Genomic DNA, 21,305 nt, shown 5'->3' with positions numbered 1-21,305 from the left:
CCAAAGGGGTAGGCAAGAGAAAAGTCAAGGACAGGAAAAAGGTCAAAACCAGATCAGAATCCAAGATGATCAGGCAGGCAGGATGATCAGGCAGGCAGGCAGGATGATCAGGCAGGCAGGATGATCAGGCAGGCAGGCAGGATGATCAGGCAGGCAGGCAGGATGATCAGGCAGGCAGGCAGGATGATCAGGCAGGCAGGCAGGATGATCAGGCAGGCAGGCAGGATGATCAGGCAGGCAGGCAGGATGATCAGGCAGGCAGGCAGGATGATCAGGCAGGCAGGCAGGATGATCAGGCAGGCAGGCAGAGGATGATCAGGCAGGCAGGCAGGATGATCAGGCAGGCAGGCAGGAAAGTAGTCCAGAGTCAGAACCGGGAGAACTATAAAAAAGAGAATTAGCACAGGAGTACGTGAAAAACACACTGTTAACTTAACTAACATACAAGACGAACTGACACAGAGAGACAGGGAACACCGGGTTAAATACACTGTGGAAAATAAGTGACACCTGGAGGGGGTGGAGACAATCACAGGAACATGTGAAACAGATCAGGGCGTGACATCTGTATCCGGATAGCTTGTTCCTGTAACAACAGAACAAACAGAAAATACTGTCACGTTGATGCCTAAATATCTCTGGATAAGCATTCATAATGTTAGTATTTACTAATTACAGTCATATAGGCCACATTTCCCCTTGGACACGATCTTGTGGATGTTGCGTGAGATGGATGTGATTTTGATACATAGGCAGTCCTCGGTTGATTTATGAGAAAGCAAGTTCCTGTCGTTAATCTATACTGCGTTCAAATAGGAAAATTAGGACTCGCAGGCGTAAATCGATCCAAACATTGTTAGCAAATAAAATGCACGTCTCTTTGTGCTGTATTCCTCTGTAGTCCGTCCTCCCCAATGAAGGTGCCACCAACCTCCTGTGAAGTCAGTATTTGTGTAAAGTGAGTCTGCCAGATCAAGGGCAGTAGGGATGACAACGCATTATATTGATAGGTGCATGAATTGGACCATATTTCTGTCCTGCTCTTTCTGTCCTGCCTGAGCAATCGACAGGTAACCTTTGGGTGTCAGGGAAACGTTTGGGAGTAAAAGGTACATATTTTATTTAGGAATGTAGTGGAGTAAAAGTAGTCAGAATTAGAAATAGTAAAGTACAGATACAATAATTGATTTGACTTAAATAGGATTTCATTTTGATTTTGTTACCTTACCACACTATTGAGAGCCACTCATGATGAGATATCGAAAGAGCATACAGCTAAAGAATGAGAACCTTGTCAATGAAAATAAATGATTAAAATACAATATCAAGTGCCTCAGTTTACACTACACAAACAATACACCAATAACAGTCAGTATAATATTATAAAACTGGTCATTTTGGTCCCTACTGTACTCTTTGTCCTTACTATGTATCCTTGATAACCATTGTACATTTCCTTCCCAGGTTTTTATCTCTCCTCCCAACTTCAATGCTCCTCATCGTACCTCTCCTCAGTTGCCATATCTGGGAGACACAAGTCCTGTCCATGTCTAGCTCAGGGCGTTCACCCTTCCACCAGAAGAGTCTGGGCAATGCCTGACGCACCTCCCAGTTGCGGAGTCCATAGATGAGGGGGTTGATGCAGGGAGGCACCAGGATGAGAGCCAGGAGGGAAATGTGCAGGGTGCCGGCCGACAGCGAGGTCCCAGCCCCAGAGAGAGTCGTCAGGGGAGCCATCATGGCCCCTGTGCCCTCCAGCTCCCACAGAGCATCTGAGGTGATCTTGAGGAACATAGGGAGCAGCTGCAAGAACAGCATCCCACAGTAGAAAAGCACAGTGTTGCGCGCCCGCGTGTTCACCGTGTTGAAGGGCACCACAGCGTTGCGGGCGTCCTGGTACATCCGCACATAGGCAAAGAAGTAGCTGAGGAGGCAGAGCAGGGTGATGATGAAGCCCACCAGCTTGCGGGTGATAGCCGCTGCCCTGGGGAAACCCATGTGGCGTTCCACTGTGTCAGGCTCACATATGAGTCCAGAGGTTGCTGTGCCATATCCCCCCTCCCCCAGGTGTAGTAGGGTGATGTTAATGCAGCCAACGCTGATGGACAAGACCCAGGTGAGGCTGATAGTGAGGCGAAGGCGCAGTGGGGTGAGGATGGACAGGTAGTGGATGGCATGGCACACATACAGGTATCGCTCAATGGCCATGCAGGTGATGGTGATGAGTGTGCAGAAGATACAGGCGCTGCCTGTGAAATACTGGATGAGGCACCAGGTATCGAAGTTCATTGTCCTTCTCTGCCATAAGCAGTGAGTCACAAACGGGCCCAAATTGATGGTTTGCACAATGTCACTCAGAATCAGGTTCTTCAACAGGGCATAGCGTGGCTCCCAAGACAGGTCCTCCGAGCGTCCAAGTCCCAACAAAGTGAATCCGTTAAGCGCCAAAGAGAGGATGGTGAGCATCAAGAACACACAAATCAGCACATTTACTTCAGTATCAGATGGCATTATGGACAAAAAGAGGCATCCACCGAGGTCGAAGATGTGATTGTCATCCGTCCCGTTCTCGAAAGGTTGCGCAATGCATGGACCGGTACGGTTGAACACCTGACTGGAATTCATGATTTAGGAACTCATGTGCCATGGCCTAGCTGAGCGCATTGTTTTATTCTCTCTCTCTCTGTCTGTATCGATCACCCGCTTGCGCGCTGGAGACGGATGCTATAAGGCTGCGCGTTACACAAAATCCACCTGCAGAATCAGTGGTCGCAGACTTTCATGTTATCTGTTGCTAATTTAGCTACAGTCCCTCGTAGGCTACATGTTTAAATGTATATTTTATTTAGTATACTTTTATTACTCATTAGGTTTCTTTTTGTCTTATTTATTTATTGCACTATTAGGCTATAAGCTACAGTTACACCTTCTACTCAAATTGTAAAGACATTATATCGATAGCTCCATAATCAATTGATCTTTGTGGGTTTGATAATACATTATAACAACAGCATCATCATCACCATCCTTGTAATTATCATTGTCATTATCTACTAGCCTTCTATATACAAATGGATTAGCTTGATTTTACAATGGCTTAAGTAATCGTATTGAATATATTCTCGTTTGGTTATAAATAGTGCATTTTCTATCTTAAAAAAGCTGTATCTCATCTGTGGCAGCTGTGTGCATATAATTACTTACTTATCACTATGTCATTCGAAATGATGCGTCAGAGTTTGTGTGTAACTCATTTTCAAAACAATTGATTTGATAATGAAAATCATTATCAAAGGTTTAGCTTATTTGTAGGCCTAGTTCAAATCTATACTCTCAGCAATCCAACACATCAATTGGGTCAATGCACCAAGAGTGCATTTTGGGTAGTCTAATTTGCTAACAAAACAAAAATTGTGTTGACCATATCAGGGTTCATGATTTAATCTTAAATAACCATAAATTCCCTCGCAAGTTTAAATTTCTAGCCGATGTATGGGTAACACAGTTGACTTGTTATGCTCGATTCACAGTTTTCCACCACAAAACGCCCAAAAAGAGTAGAACCAGCTCACCTGCTTTTACTCTATGATTTGACTATTAGATGTTTCTTTTGAATAAAAAAATTAAAAGGAGTAGTAGTATTAAAACGAGTGTTCAGTTCACATAATACGTTTGACCTTCAAATGAGGGATAAATGTAAATGAATCAACAATCACATAATTTTTTATATTTTTTATTTCACCTTTATTTAACCAGGTAGGCAAGTTGAGAACAAGTTCTCATTTACAACTGCGACCTGGCCAAGATAAAGCAAAGCAGTTCGACACATACAACAACACAGAGTTACACATGGAGTAAACAAACATACAGTCGATAATACAGCAGAAAAACAAGTCTATATACACTGTGTGTAAATGAGGTAGGGGAAGGGAGGTAAGGCAAAAAATAGGCCATGGTGGTGAAGTAAATACAATATAGCAATTAAACACTGGAATGGTAGATGTGCAGAAGATGAATGTGCAAAGTAGAAATACTGGGGTGCAAAGGAGCACGATAAATAAATAAATACAGTAGGGGATGAGTTAGTTGTTTGGGCTATTTACAGATGGGTTATGTACAGGTGAAGTGATCTGTGAGCTGCTCTGACAGCTGGTGCTTAAAGCTAGTGAGGGAGATAAGTGTCTCCGGTTTCAGTGATTTTTGTTGTTCGTTCCAGTCATTGGCAGCAGAGAACTGGAAGGAGAGGCGGCCAAAGGAAGAATTGGCTTTGGGGGTGACCAGTGAGATATACCTGCTGGAGCACGTGCTACGGGTGGGTGCTGCTATGGTGACCAGCGAGCTAAGGCGGGGCTTTACCTAGCCAAGACTTATAGATGACCTGGAGCCAGTGGTTCTGGCAACGAGTATGAAGCGAGGGCCAGCCAACAAGAGAGTACAGGTCGCAGTGGTGGGTAGTATATGGGGCTTTGGTGACAAAACGGATGGCACTGTGATCCAATTTGTTTGAGTTGAGTGTTGGAGGCTATTTTGTAAATGACATCGCCGAAATCGAGGATCGGTAGGATGGTCAGTTTTACGAGGGTATGTTTGGCAGGATGAGTGAAGGATGCTTTGTTGCGAAATAGGAAGCCAATTCTAGATTTAATTTTGGATTGGAGATGTTTGATGTGAGTCTGGAAGGAGGGTTTACAGTCTAACCAGACACCTAGGTATTTGTAGTTGTCCACATATTCTAAGTCAGAACCGTCCAGAGTAGTGATGCTGGATGTGCGGGCAGGTGAGGGCAGCGATTGGTTGAAGAGCATGCATTTAGTTTTACTTGTATTTAAGAGCAGTTGGAGGCCACGGAAGGAGAGTTGTATGGCATTGAAGCTCGTCTGGAGGGTAGTTAACAGAGTGTCCAAAGAGTAATAAACTAGCAAAGTTGTATAGCTCTGTAAAAATATTTTTTGTGGAAGTGGAAGAAGTTTAAAAAGTTGCACTTTAAGTAAATGATTAGAATAGTAATATAATAATAATAATAGAATAGTGAAACTATTTCAATTGCTTATCCCTTGTAATTGTGGTCAGTCGTTGTTTGGTTCAGTGGTTGTGTTGTAAATAGTTTTGTGGTTGTGGTCAGTAGTTGTGTGCACACCAATTAGTATAACATGTTAAAAATCTTATGGTATTAATTTGTGGATCTCCATCATACATTTCATGTGATGTTACATATTAGAATTCATATGACATTTTTTATGAATTTTCAAAAGTTATGTTATGAATTTGCTAAACGTATTTTATGTTACGAATTCCAATCTGTTGTGACTAATGTTAGCTAGTTAAGATTATTAGTTAGGTTAAATGGTTAAGGTTAGGAAAGGGTTAGCTAACATGCTAAGTAGCTGCAAAGTAGCTAAAAAGTAGTTGATAAGTTGCTAATGATCTAAAATGCCAAAGTCCGTGATGAGATTTGAACACCCACCCTTTGGGTTGCTCGACATCAGCATAAACCATCCACCCTGACCCACCACCCCCTTTCGTTTTTGCCTTAAGTAACCTTATGTCTTATGTAACCATACCAGACGTAACATATCATACTAATTTCAATGTCTCAGATATACATTTACTATGTTATGTCGAGTCTACGAGAGCAGGCTGTCTACCCAGGCCCAATTGCTTCTGCCAAATTTAAGGCCCGGCCCGGGCCCTGCCTGAAACCCAAAATGAGAAATAACTTCCTCCACTAATACATCCATTAGCTGCTCCTCTCTGTCTCGATTTCACCCTGCATGCAAGCAGTCCACTCTGCATACACTCTGCTCATGGTGGCTCACAGTGTGTAGGTTTCCATAACAACAGCTTCGCTTGGGATGCTCTGCTCAATTAAGAGATGTGAGAGAGCTGTTGGCTACTTCTCATCCCTCTAAATTCCGGCAAAACTCAAGGAACATTATTATTTTTTGTTAAATAAATCCCTCCTGCTTTATATTTTTGACGAGGTTGAAGCACTTCTGACACCATGTTGTGATCTTAGTCAGATATGAGTGTGCTGTGCAGAAGAGCACAAGTAAATGACTAACAAAATGTTAGTGATCAATTTAGTGGTACTCGAGCCCTACCTGTACCCTAGCCCGATGTATAATGTTGGGGCCCGTCGGGCTCGGGTCGGGTAGCAGAGCTCTACTAGTGAGCATTAGAAATCTTAGAGCTAGCTGTTTGGTCCAAAACAGATTCACAGATCATGGGAATTTGTCAAGAAATTAAGATGTTCTCTCCCTCCGAGTTAAGTGTTGCTAGGCAACAGTAGCCTTGGCAACACTGCTAAAGCCATCGTGAAAAACATGCTAGCAAACAACAACGTTTTTGTTTTAAACTAAATAAATACTGCACTATGACCCACAAAACGTATTTGTTAGATTCATGATAGTGTTTTTTATTTATTTTTATTTCACCTTTATTTAACCAGGTAGGCTAGTTGAGAACAAGTTCTCATTTGCAACTGCGACCTGACCAAGATAAAGCATAGCAGTGTGAACAGACAACACAGAGTTACACATGGAGTAAACAATTAACAAGTCAATAACACAGTAGAAAAAAAGAGAGATACAAGATACATTGTGTGCAAAAGGCATGAGGAGGTAGGCGAATAATTACAATTTTGCAGATTAACACTGGAGTGATAAATGATCAGATGGTCATGTGCAGGTAGAGATACTGGTGTGCAAAAGAGCAGAAAAGTAAATAAATATAAACAGTATGGGGAAGAGGTAGGTCAAATTGGGTGGGCTATTTACCGATAGACTATGTACAGCTGCAGCGATCTGGTTAGCTGCTCAGATAGACGATGTTTGAAGTTGGTGAGGGAGATAAAAGTCTCCAACTTCAGTGATTTTTGCAATTTGTTCCAGTCACAAACAAAGTGACTGGAAGGAAAGTGAACTTCAAAATGTGATGTAGTTTTATTGGAATCAGCAGCAGTTGTTGGGTTACTAAAACAGCTCGTTCTATTGATTGGTCGAAGCTATTCCTAGAAGTGGAAGATTTGTGTCTGTCTGTTTGGGGGGAGTGGTCAAAAGTTACAGGAAATGTTGTTGATGCAGTTACTAAAACAGCTGTAACTTATTATCAGAATAATATATTTTTGTTAAAACGCCAGATGAGTAGCAGAGAAGTTAATAAAGACTAAGTTGTTGCAAAGCAGTCAAAGTAGCTGATTTGTGTCAAAAGTTGCATTATTGCATTAATTAACAGTAAATGGAATATTGGAAGTGATTCCTTAGAATGTTGAGGAAATGCCATTAGAAGGGCAAACAAAATACAAGTAACTCAGTCCTGACCAGTCTACACGTTCTAACGTTTGAACTGCGTTTCTATCTTAAACGGTGTAGGAGTCGAGTGCTAAAGAATAACTACATCATAGTTATTATTATGTCGATGATTTAAGTTGGGGATTTTGCTTCGCAAGCCCCACAATAAGAATCTTCACACATGACTGTGAAAGCTATAAAATAACAAGGACTTTACATTTATGTACATTTAGGTGGTTAACACTAGAAAAGCCTATCTGTTGCCATGTGCTTCATGAAAAAAGTCATATTTTGAAATAGAGCTCATAACTTCAATTTTGAGAATTATAAACCTCATAATCTGCTCTTTCTGATACTACAGTTGAAGTCGGAAGTTTACATAAACCTTAGCCAAGTACATTTAAACTCAGTTTTCCACAATTCCTGACATTTAATCCTAGTAAAAATTCCCTGTCTTAGGTCAGTTAGGATCACAACCTTATTTTAAGAATGTGAAATGTCAGAATAATAGTAGAGAAAATGATTTATTTCAGCTTTTATTTCTTTCATCACATTCCCAGTGGGTCAGACGTTTACATACACTCAATTAGTATTTGGTAGCATTGCCTTTAAATTGTTTAACTTGGGTCAAGTGTTTCTGGTAGCCTTCCACAAGCTTCCCACAATAAGTTGGGTGAATTTTGGCCCAGTCCTCCTGACAGAGCTGGTGTAACTGAGTCAGGTTTGTTGGCTTCCTTGCTCGCACACGCTTTTTCAGTTCTGCCCACACATTTTCTTTGACTTTGTTGTCCTTTAGCCATTTTGCCACAACTTTGGAAGTATGCTTGGGGTTATTGTACATTTGGAAGAGTCATTTGCGACCAAGCTTAAATTCCTGACTGATGTCTTGAGATGTTGCTTCAATATATCCACATAATTTTCCGTTCTCATGAAGCCATCTATCTTGGGAAGTGCACCAGTCACTCCTGCAGCAAAGCGCCCTCACAACATGATGCTGCCACCCATGTGTTTCACGGTTGGAATGGTGTTCTTCGGCTAGCAGACCCCCTTTTTCCTCCAAACATAACGATGGTCATTATGGCCAAACAGTTCTATTTTTGTTTCATCAGACCAGAGGACATTTCTCCAAAAAGTACAATCTTTGTCCCCATTGTCAGTTGCAAGCCGTAGTCTGGCTTTTTTATGTCGGTTTTGGAGCAGTGGCTTCTTCCTTGCTGAGCGGCCTTTCAGGTTATGTTTTACTCTCGATATAGATACTTTTGCACCTGTTTCCTCCAGCATCTTCAAGGGTCCATTGCTGTTGCTCTGGGATTGATTTGCACTTTTTGCAGGAAAGTACGTTCATCTCTAGGCGACAGAACGCGTCTCCTTCCTGAGCGGTAGGACGGCTGTTCCCATGGTGTTTATTCTCGCGTACTATTGTTTGTACAGATACCTTCAGGCATTTGGAAATTGCTCCCAAGGATGAACCAGACTTGTGGAGGTCTACAATTTTTTCTGCGGCCTATGTAAACTTCTGACCCACTGGTATTGTGATACAGTGAATTATAAGTGAAATAATTTGTCTGTAAAACAATTGTTGGAAAAATGACTTGTGTCATGCACAAAGTGGATGTCCTCACCGACTTTCCAAAACTATAGTTTGTTAACAAGAAATTTGTGGAGTGGTTGAAAAAATATTTTTAATGACTCCAACCTAAGTGTATGTAAACTTCCCACTTCAACTGTATATAGAAACCAAAACGTCTTTCCTGCATGTGACTGCGATTTGAAAATGTCACTTTTTGGTGCTCTGGAAAAAAATGACATCCTCTTAACACGGCTTATAACCCAATTCTGTTTGTGATATCAAAATTCTTACAACATACACAAAAGTATGTGGACACCCGTGACTTTCAACATGGCATCATCATAGGATGCCACCAGTTCGTCAAATTTCTGCCCTGCTAGAGCTGTCCCGGTCAACTATAAGTGCTGTTATTGTGAAGTGGAGACATCTAGGAGCAACAACCGCTCCGCTGCGAAGTGGTAGGTCACACAAGCTCACAGAACGGGGCCGTCGAATGCTGAAGCATGTAGCGTGTACAAAATCATCTGTCCTCAGTCGCAACACTCACTACCGAGTTCCAAACTGCCTCTGGAAGCAACGTCAGCACAATAACTGTTCGTCGGGAGCTTCATGAAATGGGTTTCCATGGTGGAGCAGCTGCATACAAGTCTAAGATCGCCATGCGCAATGCCAAGCATCAGCTGGACTGGTGTAAAGCTCTCCCCCATTGGACTATGGAGCTGTGGAAACAAGTTCTCTGGAGTGATGAATCATGCTTCACAATCTGGCAGTCCGACGGACGCCAGGAGGACACTACCTTCCCCAATGCATAGTGTCAACTGTAAAGTTTAGTGGAGGAGGAATAATGGTCTGGGGCTGTTTTTCATTGTTTGGGCTCGGCCCCTTAGTTCCAGTGAAGGGAAATCTTAACACTACAGCATACAATGACATTGTAGACGATTCTGTGCTTCCAACTTTGTGGTAACAATTTGGGGAAGGCCCTTCTTGTTTCAGCATGACAATTCCCCCGTGCACAAAGTGAGGTCCATACAGAAATGGTTTGTTGAGATCGGAGTGGAAGAAGTTAACTGGCCTGCACAGAGCCTTGACCGCAACCCAATCGAACACCTTTGGGATGAATTGGAACACAACAGAGAAACATAAAAGCCCATAGATGTAGCTAGCTATATGCTCTATTGGGTAAATAAATTAAACTAGCTCCAGTAGGCTAATCATTTTGAGTGTGAACTGTATTACTGTACTATATCATATTATACTGTATGATATGGACTGGAATTATGCACAACTTTCAAACCATGATAAATCAGGAAGAAAACATGCAATTCTGGTGCAGCACATGCGGCATACAAAGTTACAGGTATAGGCTTGCGAATTGAATTGGAATTTTGAAATACAAAAGCCCTATTTGTATAATCAGTAATAGGCTGAGGCATACAGTATATACCGTTCATAATATTTCCCCCAATGTTATTAGCCTACCTCCTCTTTCTCTCTATTGTTGCTTCATTCCTTCCTCACTTTCAACAGTTAAATTAAATCATTTTCTTTGTCATTATCTTCATCATTCTCATGACATCCTTGAATAATATAGGACTAGAATTAGATGCAAAAGGCTTTCACTTCACTTCACAAAGATTGAATGGTTATGGGTCTGAATAAATAACTGCTATAGCCTACTGCCATCGCGCGTTCACTCTTCTTTCAAACACCCCGTGAGTTCTATTGGCTGTTGTATATAACATTCAGTAAACAAGAGCTTGCTTCCCCTCTTCGAATAGTCTATTGGTATAAGCAATTCAAAAAAATAATGTTCAGCAAGCTGTTCTAGTCTAGCTTTTCCTGCATGGGACTCCAAGAGCATGGGACTCCAAGAGCATGGGACTCCAAGAGCATGGGACTCCAAGAGCATGGGACTCCAAGAGCATGGGACTCCAAGTAATGTTTTTTTGACCTCTATGGGATCGGTGGCCCCCCCTGCGGGACAATTAAGCTAACATAGCCAAATGTGATTAGCATGAGGTTGTAAGTAACAAAAAAATCCCAGGACATAGACATATCTGATATGGGCAGAAAACGTAAATTCTTGTTAATCTAACTGCATTGTCCAATTTACAGTAGCTATTACAGTGAAATAATACCATGCTGTTGTTTGAGGAGAGTGCACAATTATGAACTTGAAAATGTATTAATTAACCAATTAGGCACATTTGGGCAGTCTTGATACAACATTTTGAACAGATATACAATGGTTCATTGGATCAGTCTAAAACTTTGCACATACATTGATACATCTACATTGCACCTGGGCTGGAATAATACATTATGGCCTTCCTCATGCATTTCAAATATGATTGTACAAAAAATTTAAAAAAATGTTTTCTTTGTATTATCTTTTACAAGATCTAATGTGTCATTTTCTCCTACATTATTAGACTATGCTGCAGCAAATGTAGGCCTACCTGTCACAATGCTGAGATGGGCAGTCTGTCCCCACCCTCATCCATCATGCAGAGGCCGTAGAGAATGCAGATTTAGACATCGCATATAGTTTAATCATTTCATTTCATGCCATGCTGTTCACATAAATAATTGATTATAATTTACTGGCTTCTCGCAGTTATTTATCCCGGGAAAAGGTAGTGGTAAATCTCGGTAATCGGGTTCCCGCCATTCAACCCTCGTTTAAACAGCGTTTCCAACTGGACATTAAAACCAGCGTTCATTTACGGACAGTGTTGAATATAGCCAAAATGAGAATAGGCTAAATTGCAATGTCCTTTGCCTCCTGTTTTGCCATTTTAGTATTGTGCACAAGTTGCTAGGCAGAAATGTTAGGCATAAATGCAAAAGATCTTGCCTATGTTTGAGCAGTCTTTCCCAACTCCAGTCCTGGACTACCCCTTGGCAGAACACCTTTTTGTTGTAGCCTCTGACTAATTTGTATAAATAAAATGTCACATGATATTCAAACCCCCAGTTTTGGGAAACATAGAAAAGGGGTGGCCAACCCTCTTGGAGAGCTCCCTCTAGGCAGCATATTCTACAGTCCTACAGTATTTTAAAGGGATAGTTCCCCCCAAATAATTACATATTTACATGTTTGTTTCTTATGGACAAGGAGAGACTGCAATCCATCCTATGGTTAGCCACTGCCACCAAGCATTGATATTAGCATTTTCTAACCAAAAACCAATGTAATTCCATGTCCCCCAGTTAGCAAACTCTAAATGTCACGCTCCAATAATCTCAAAGTATCTTCAAATCAAGTCATGACATTTTTAAGTGGGGGTTCAACTGTAAAATGATCCTGAATACACCCGACCTGTGATTTCTAAACATGTTGATTCCAAATGAACCACCGGATTCTTCCTTCCACTTGATGGAGAGGAATTTACAGCGTATTGTTTCATCATGGACATCATGGGCGTCATGACAGCAAAGAAACCCAGCTGTCTCCATGACAACAATAAGGTTAGCTGCTTATTTAATTAACGCACTTAATCAAAGTAGGCACAGAAAATATATACTGTACTTCACACAATATAATAATGGATTTGATACAGTATATTGCCTCTTCTAGTCCTACTCTTTGTCCTCCTGCTTATAAATACAACATTGACTCCTGTGGGGGGCAACTAACTGTCAGTCCACAAAGCTGTCTCCTAGGACTGGGAAGTGTGAAAGGGACAGAGGGGAGGAATACACATGCCTCCCCTAGCCTTATTTAGTTTGGAACGCCATGTGGTAGGTCTCGAGCTTCCAGCTGCTTTACTTGGAAATGTCCAAGAATAGAGTGAGAAAAAGAGGAGGATGGGGAGGGGTTTAGGGAGAGAGAGAGTGAAGAAGAGGCAGGGTGAAGGCATCGGGATCAGCTGGTTCCGTCTGTCAAGGATAGATAAGATACTTGGACTAGCAGAGGTGATATCAGTGGTCCCAGGAATGGAGGCAGCAGAGGAAGGAGAGAGGAGAGAGGGAGGATAGAGGAGGGGATGTGTTAACTGAGCCCTCTCCTTGGTTTGAGGGAAGGAGGAGAAAGATAGACTCCGACTGCTATTTACGAGGTAGGTTGGATGATTAGAAGCCAAACAGACAGGTGTGTTGTTACAATATGGGTAGCTCAAAATCCATGATGACAGGTCACTGAATCTGCACCTGGTACACAAAGACCTTGTTTTCCTAACCATGTCACACAGTAGTACACTGCATACCTGTGAACCACACTGCACAAGGGAAATGTAGATAAAGACTTCATATGTGGACTTCATCATTTGACATTCACTTTCACCCACCGATTAAGATCATTGCCCCAACAGTTTTTTCTGCAGTCAGATGACCTAGTGGCCTCATGGGTGGAATGTTATTCATATTTCTCATAATTTCCTAATTAATAAACTTTTTTTTATTTTTTTCATGGAGAAAATCTGGTGTTTCTATGTCAAGCAGCTTTGTAATTTATTGGGATGTGAATTAAAAATGTATACATTTCAACTCAATATCTGACATGTCCTGTTTTTTTAAGGCCATAACCATGTGTGTGAGTTGTATACTTTATGTGTCAAAGTAGATTTGTTTAAGGCTACCAAGAAAAACTGTGCGACCCTGATTTTGCACACTGCAGTAAAAAGTTAAGGACAGCCTTTGTGCCTTAAAAAGTTAAGGCACAAAGGCTGTGTTTACAGAGCCACCCTAAGAACCCATAATGCTCCTTTGAGACCTCCCTTTCAAAGTCACTGAGATCTCTTCCAGCCATGGTAGCCAAAATAATGGGAAACTGGTCAACCTAAGCATGATGGGATATTAATTGCTTAATTAACTCAGGAACCTGCTTTCAATATATACGTTGTGTCCCTCATTTACTCAAGTGTTTCCTTTATTTTGGCAGCTACCTGTACAGTACATTCGGAAAGTATTCAGACCCCTTGACTTTATCCACATTTTGCTATGTTTTTAAATAAAACATTTTCCTCATCAATCTACACACAATACCCCACAATGACAATTCAAAAACAGGTTTTTAGAAATGTTAGCACATGTATTAAAATAAAAAACAGAAATACCTTACTTACATAAGTATTCAAACCCTTCGATATGAGACTCAAAATTGAGCTCAGGTGCATCCTGTTTTCATTTATCATCCTTGAGATGTTTCTACAACATGATTGGAGTCCACTTGTGGTAAATTCAATTGATTGGACATGATTTGGAAAGGCACACACCTGTCTATATAAAGGTCCCACGGTTGAAAGTGCAAGTAAGAGCAAAAACCAAGCTATGAGGTCGAAGGAATTGTCCGTAGAGCTCCGAGACAGGATTGTGTCAAGGCACAGATTTGGGGAAGGGTACCTGAAAATGTCTGCAGCATTGAAGATCCCCAAGAACACAGTGGGCTCCAACATTCTTAAATGGAAGAAGTTTGGAACCACCAAGACTCTTCCTAGACTGGCCACCCAGCCAAGCTGAGCAATTGGCGGAGAAGGGCCTTGGTCAGGGAGACCAATAACCCGATGATCACTGACAGAGCTCCAGAGTTCCTCTGTGGAGATGGGAGAACCTTCCAGAAGGTCAACTATCTCTGCAGCACGCCACCAACCAGGCTTTTATGGTAGAGTGGCCAGACAGAAGCCACATTCATCAGATTCTCTGGTCTGATGTAACCTATATTTAACTATTTGCCCTGAATGCTAAGTGTCACATCTGGAGGACACCTGGGGAAGTATGGTGGTGGCAGCATCATTCTCTGGGAGACTAGTCAGGATTTGAGGTAAAGACGAAAGGAGCAAAGTACAGAGAGATCCTTGATGAATACCTGCTTCACCTTCCAACAGGATAACGACCCTAAGCACACAGCCAAGACAACGCAGGAGTGGCTTTGGGACAAATTTCTGAATGTCTTTGGGTAGCCCAGCCAGAGCCTGGACTTGAACCCGATTGAACATCTCTGGAGAGACCTGAAAATAGCTGTGCAATGACGCTCCCCATCCAACCTGACAGAGCTTGAGAGGATCTGCAGAGAATGGGAGAAACTCCCCAAATACAGGTGTGCCAAGCGTGTAGTGTCATACCCAAGAACTGCAGGCAGGGTCAGGGCAGGCAGAATAGTCAAAGCCGAGAAAACTAGAAAACAGGAACTGTAGAAAAAGACAGGAGCAAAGGGAAAACAGCTGGTAGGCTTGACGGACAAAACGAACTGGCAACAGACAAACAGAGCACACAGGTATAAATACACTGGGGATAATGGGGAAGATGGGCAACACTTGGAGGGGGGTGGAGACAAGTACAAAGACAGGGGAAACAGATCAGGGTGTGAGGCTCTCAGATTTAAGTTTGGGCTAAAGTCCTTATTTTAAATTATTAGATTTGGTCCGGAATTTGATTGTTGCAGTTTGTGCTCTCTCTGTGTTGCGCTTTCATTTGCACTGCAGAATGTTTCAGTGTAGGATGAGTAGTATCATATCCTCACCATCAAAAGGTTTTCCTTTAGTTATCTATTTATCTGATCATTAACTTAATAACTACATAAAACCTGATTTGTTTTTGAATGAATGATCATTTGGTAGTGGTTCCTAAGTCCTGGTCTTTGTCACTGTATGGCTGTGTTTACACAGGCAGCCCAATTCTGATCTGCTGTCCAGTTATTGGCAAAAGAGCTGATCTGAATTTTTAAACATTTCTTTTTCTTTTTATCAGAATTGGGCTACCTGAGTAAAGGCAGCCTAAGTTACATGTAATCAATGACATATCGACTTGATAGGTGGATCTGATTTGTTTTTCACTTCACACTGTGAATTAGTGTTTCTCTTTGACAGTATGCTCTGTTTACTGTAATCATCTAAAGATACAGTGATAGATGCCTGTTAGTATGTGTGTGTTTGTATCTTTGTGCACTGGAGTCCATGTGAGTTATTTGTAATAAATACATCACATAAGCAGAGGGTGGTACGCTCAGCCGAACGCACCATTAGATGCACACATCCTGCCCCCAGGCAGTGGCGATTTTAGCATGTAAATCTTGGTGGGGCAAAAAAAATTCAAAAGTGGGATGCATGCCAGCAAAGCCACTACACAACACAACACTAATACATGAATTGCACTATAACGGTGACAAACAGTGCCCACAAACTGTTAGGGCCTACATAAAGCTGTCCAAACAGCTGTCCAAACATCTTACCACTGCTACACCTGTCTGGAGCCTTGTCTGGCAGCGAAACAGTTCATTCAGGCTCATTTACTGCATTTAAAAAACAAATATAGCTGGTATGGCTGACTTGCTTAAACAAATGTGGTTTCTAATGTCAATTGAGATGTACAAAATTGGCATAAGGAGACGACAAGTGGATAAGAGGCAACCCGGAATTTTGATTAAGACATTAATGAGCGAGCTAGGACGGACGTAGTCAATATAACTCTATGTTCAGCGCTTTTGAAATGTAAAGCTACAGAATTCAGAACATGGGCCATTACAGTTTTCTCCTTGTACACCAAGTCAGAACCGTAGGATAAATAAAGGATGCAATATAAGCAGACAACAAAAGATCTTACAATATTCAATGATTACATTTCTCAAAAACAGGTTATAGGCTGCATGTGTACCACCAAGTTAGAACAGTAGGCAAAATTAAGAGGAATAAATAGACCAAATTATTAGGGTGAGGCACATGGGCTATTAACATCTTACTACACAACATACAATTAGTATTACTTTCTTAGCTACAGTATACATACCTCCCTGGCATTTTACATAATTTTTGCAGCAGCATACAAGACATTTTTGGACTCACCGTGGTGTGCTATGCTCACTTGAACAGAAAGGTGGCACAGCATTTTGTCATCAAAGTCTGTCATTATCTGGTGTTATGGTGCTTTCAAAACAACTGGGAACTCGCATCATGATGACATCATTGATCTTCAGGTCATGGCTCTAGAAAGAGGCCAGATTTACAATTCCGAGTTGGATTACAATTCAAAATGTATTTTCCCAACCAGAGCTCATTTATTCCCAACTTCCCAGTTGTCTTCAACTCACTGAAGTCAAGTTCTCAAGTCCGGGTTAAGAGTTGTTTTGAGCGCAGCACAAATCATGCTTAATTGACAGCCCCAAGAATTAAAATAAATAAATAAATTAATTCTGCTAAAAATGTGGTCTCAAAACAGGTGGGCTCTGCCCCACCTGCCCTGAATGACAGATTGCCACTGCCTCCAGGACACCTACAACACCTGGTGTCACAGGAAGGCCAAGAAGACCTCTGCCACCCGAGTCACGGCCTGTTTACCTCGCTCAGACGCGGGTAGTACAGGAGCATGGCTCAAATGAGCAGACTGGTCAATAGCTTCTACCCCCAGACCATCAGGCTGCGGAAAAGCCACCACCAGTCATTACATTTATCATTGTCACAGTTGTAAATATGTATATATTATCATTTTGTATTATTGTTTCATTCACACCTGCACTGTTGGAGATCAGAGCTTAAGTGTTTCACTGTACACCTGTGACCCTGTGCAAATGACTAAATAACAAATGAATTTCATCTAAGTATGTGTCAATGTGCTTTAAGGCATCTCAATGTGCAAGTGGATTTGTTTGTGGAAACTTTCGTAATGTATTTTGTATGAGTACCTTAGCTTGTGACTGAATTTAGGACTGTACATTTAGCACTGTGTGTGCGTGTGTGGGGAGGGGTGGTTGTTGACTTTGATCACTTGGTTAACAGACAGAGCTGGTAGCCCACATGCATGTGAGGGAGACGGTACAAATCCCTCCCGCCTCATGCCCAGCCCATTCCACATAGAACACTATCCTAATGTGTGTGTGTGTGTGTGTGTGTGTGTGTGTGTGTGTGTGTGTGTGTGTGTGTGTGTGTGTGTGTGTGTGTGTGTGTGTGTGTGTGTGTGTGTGTGTGTGTGTGTGTGTGTGTGTGTGTGTGTGTGTGTGTGTGTGTGTGTGTGTGTGTGTGTGTTAGATCTACTGTTAAGGTTCTCAGTTGAACCCTTGCCATAATAAAATGTCATTGAGACTGCTACTCTTGTCCTTTAGTTAAACATGGGGGATAGGAGGGAACTTAAGGAGGAAAGGGGTAGGCGGTATGACTGAGGTGGAGGTTGTGAGGGATTGAAGTAAGCAGCAAGTGCTTCATGCCCAATCTGGATCATATTCAGACAAAGAGTAGCTAGATGCGGGGGTACTTAATTGCGTACTCATAAAGCTGTGTATCAACCATGTATCAGAAAGCCACTCTTCCCTGCAGTTCCATGAACCTGTCTGTTGTCTGTTGCAGCGGAGCCAGCCAACATACTGTAGGGAGAGTCCGTCGAGGGTGAAACAAAGAGGGAAAAAAGATCCATTATATTTTAATGAGCAGATGTCTTAGGATTGTTTCGCTCATTCTGATTTTCCACAGATGTGATCCATTTTTTTTATTATTTTCTGATATTTTTTTCATTGTGGGAAATGGAGTGGAATTGTCGACTGAAGCTGGACTAATGGATACCTGGTTTGGATTTTGATGTTTAAGGCTCATATTATGTTGTTCTGGCCCACACACAAACACTTGTCTTTTTTCAATTACCTTTTTTTGGATTGGCTTTTATGAGAGTTATATTAGGTTGCATTTACCATATACCAAACATCATGCAGTATTATATGTACTGTACGCATTTCAATTCACGTTGTCGTTGTGTTCGATGTTGGTTAGGTTTTTCAAAGCCACCATGGTCACCAAATGTTACTGAGACAGTGGTGCTGGCTAGACAGAAGATGGTGACAAAGTGATTGAAAGTGACAAAGTGAGTAATTGATAGGTGGAGTGCCTGCATATTTATATCCGTGTCACGGGGTAACTAGTCATGACTTTGGGAGGATCTTTACCATAGCGGCCAGAGGGGGTCAGTACAAGGAGTTGTTGAATCAGTATTGGGGCCGAGTGGTGGGACATGGCTGTGATTGACTATCAACTCCCCCTGGAGGTGTTTTAAATCTCTGTCATATTGTTCCTGTTGAACCAATGGTTCAAGGAGCAAAGACAAAAAGAAATAGACCCATCTTCCTTCATGACTTCCTGTAAATAATCTATATTTTTATAAATCACATGTAAAGACATTAAATGTTGTTTGATTTTGATTATTTATCATGGACCTTTTCAATGCTGTGTGTCCTGTTTATGGATAATTGGTTCTAGACTGAAATGATAAATGAAAATAAGGTGCTAAAAATGGAACATTTGAGAATCAGGGGACGAGACCCGGCTTCCCTTGTAACCCACCACACAGAGTTAAGGGTTCAAGATCAACCAGAAAGAAAGCTGTTTAGTGCCCACACAGAGAATAGAATACCTAGGTGTCAATCTTCTCTGTCACTGGAAGAGCCCCTCGATATTTGTTTCTGGCACGCCCCAAGGGGTAGTATCAAGGTGGTGACGGCAGACACCACTCACAGGGTGGGGTGCAGTTTACGAAGGAAGAGCAGTCAACGGATAGTGTTTATTTCCTTGAAAAACGTTCTACCCTGCCTTCGAATTGTCACATCCTGGTCCGGACAAACAATATGACCGTGGTGGTGTACATCGACCGCCAGTGTGAAGCAGAGTATACCTACTCTCACCACGCGTGGCTCATGTCCCAGGAGTACTGAATGAAGGAGCGGATTGGAGACTCTGGGAGAGTAGGTGTAGGTGTAAAAACATCATACCCCTTATGTTTTCCAGATTTTGTTGTGTTACAAAGTGGGATTAAAACAGATTTAATTGTCATTTTTTGCCAACGATCTACACAAAATACACCATAATGTCAAATTTGGCTTGTCACCTAAAACCCTCAAAAACTTTTACAGATGCACAATTAAGAGCATCCTGTCGAGCTGTATCACCGCCTGGTAGGCAACTACACCGCCCACAACCGCAGGGCTCTCCAGAGGGTGGTGCGGTCTATACAACACATCACCGCATCACCGGCAAAGTACCTGCCCTCCAGGTCACCTACAGCACCCGATGTCACAGGAAGGCCAACAAAAATAATCAAGTACAACAACCACCGAGCCACTGCCTGTTCACCCCGCTATCACCCAGAAGGTGAGGTTAGTACATGTGCATCAAAACTGGGACCAAGATAGACATCACTGCCCTATATACATAGACTTTAAATCACTGGCCACTTTAATAAATGGAACACTAGTCACTTTAATAATGTTTACATATCTTGCATTACTCATCATTGTCACAACAGATTTCCTCCTCTTCGTCTGAAGAGGAGGTGTAGTATGGATCGGACCAAGATGCGGCGTGGTAAGTGTTCATGATGTTTAATTTTAAAGACAAACTGAACACTACAATGTAACGTGAATAACCGAAACCAAAAACAGTACCGTGTGGTGAACAAACACAGACAAAGAAACAATCACCCACAAAATACCCAAAGAACATGGCTGCCTAAATATGGTTCCCAATCAGAGACAACGATAAACACCTGCCTCTAATTGAGAACCAATCTAGGCAACCATACACTTACATAAACACCTAGACTAGAAAACACCCCATAAACCTACAAAACCCCTAGACCAGACAAAACACATAAATCCCCCATGTCACATCCTGACCTAACCAAAATAATAAAGAAAACAAAGATAACTAAGGCCAGGGCATGACAATCATCTCATATGTATATACTGTATTCTATACATGCTCATCCATTTATATATTCTTTAGTTAGATTTGTGTGTTTTAGGTATTTGTTGTGAAATTGTTAGATATTTCTTGTTAGATATTGCTGCACTGTCTTAACTAGAAGCACAAGCATTTCGCTACACTCGCAATAACATCTGCTAAACACGTGTATGTGACAAATACAATTTGATTTGATTTGGAAAGCAGACTGAACCTGGTTTTTCTTTTGGACTTTGCTCTATTCCTTTCCTTTTTATCCGAAACAAACTCCCTAGTCCTTGCCGTTGAAAAGCATAGCCATGACATGATGCAGCCAATATATGAAGAGTTGTACTCAGCGATGTGCTTCGTTGGATTTGCCCCAAACATAATGCTTTATATTCAGGACAAAAACTTCATTTCTTTGACACATTTGTGCCTTATTGCAAACAGGATGCATGTTTTGGAATATTTGTATTCTGTACAAGATTCCTTCTTTTCACTCTTTCATTTAGGTTATTATTGTGGAGTAACTACAATGCTGAACCATACTCCGTTTTCTCCTATCACAGCCATTAAATTCTGTCAGTGTTTTAAAGTCACCATTGGCTTGTATATTCTGTAAGTGTTTTAAAGCCACCATCCCTGAGCCATTTACTTCCAATCAGTCACCTGAGTAGGAAGGACACCTGTATCTTCGTAGTGACTGGGTGTATTGATACACCATCTAAAGTGTAATTAATAACTTCCCCATGCTCAAAGGAATATTCAGTTGGTGCCCTTCCTTGCGAAGCATTGGAAAACCTCTCTAGTCTT

At 41.6% G+C, this 21,305-nt stretch overlaps 1 long non-coding RNA gene across 1 annotated transcript in view; it reads right to left on the bottom strand.

Annotated features, from left to right (window-relative positions):
* Positions 1–326: 326 nt before the first annotated feature.
* The window catches only part of LOC124031934, a 28,103-nt gene continuing 7,124 nt past the window's right edge, over positions 327–21,305 (bottom strand). The window contains exons 2-3 of the long non-coding RNA XR_006838185.1: positions 511–586; positions 327–382 (exon numbers count right to left, since the gene is read on the bottom strand). This is a non-coding gene — a long non-coding RNA (uncharacterized LOC124031934). The remainder of the gene's footprint in view (positions 383–510; positions 587–21,305) is intronic.

The sequence above is a fragment of the Oncorhynchus gorbuscha genome, linkage group LG03, assembly GCF_021184085.1.
Source record: "Oncorhynchus gorbuscha isolate QuinsamMale2020 ecotype Even-year linkage group LG03, OgorEven_v1.0, whole genome shotgun sequence".
NCBI lineage: Eukaryota > Metazoa > Chordata > Actinopteri > Salmoniformes > Salmonidae > Oncorhynchus > Oncorhynchus gorbuscha.
The sequence above is the reverse complement of the archived record's forward strand: the minus strand, read 5'-3'. Positions and strand labels throughout refer to the sequence as shown.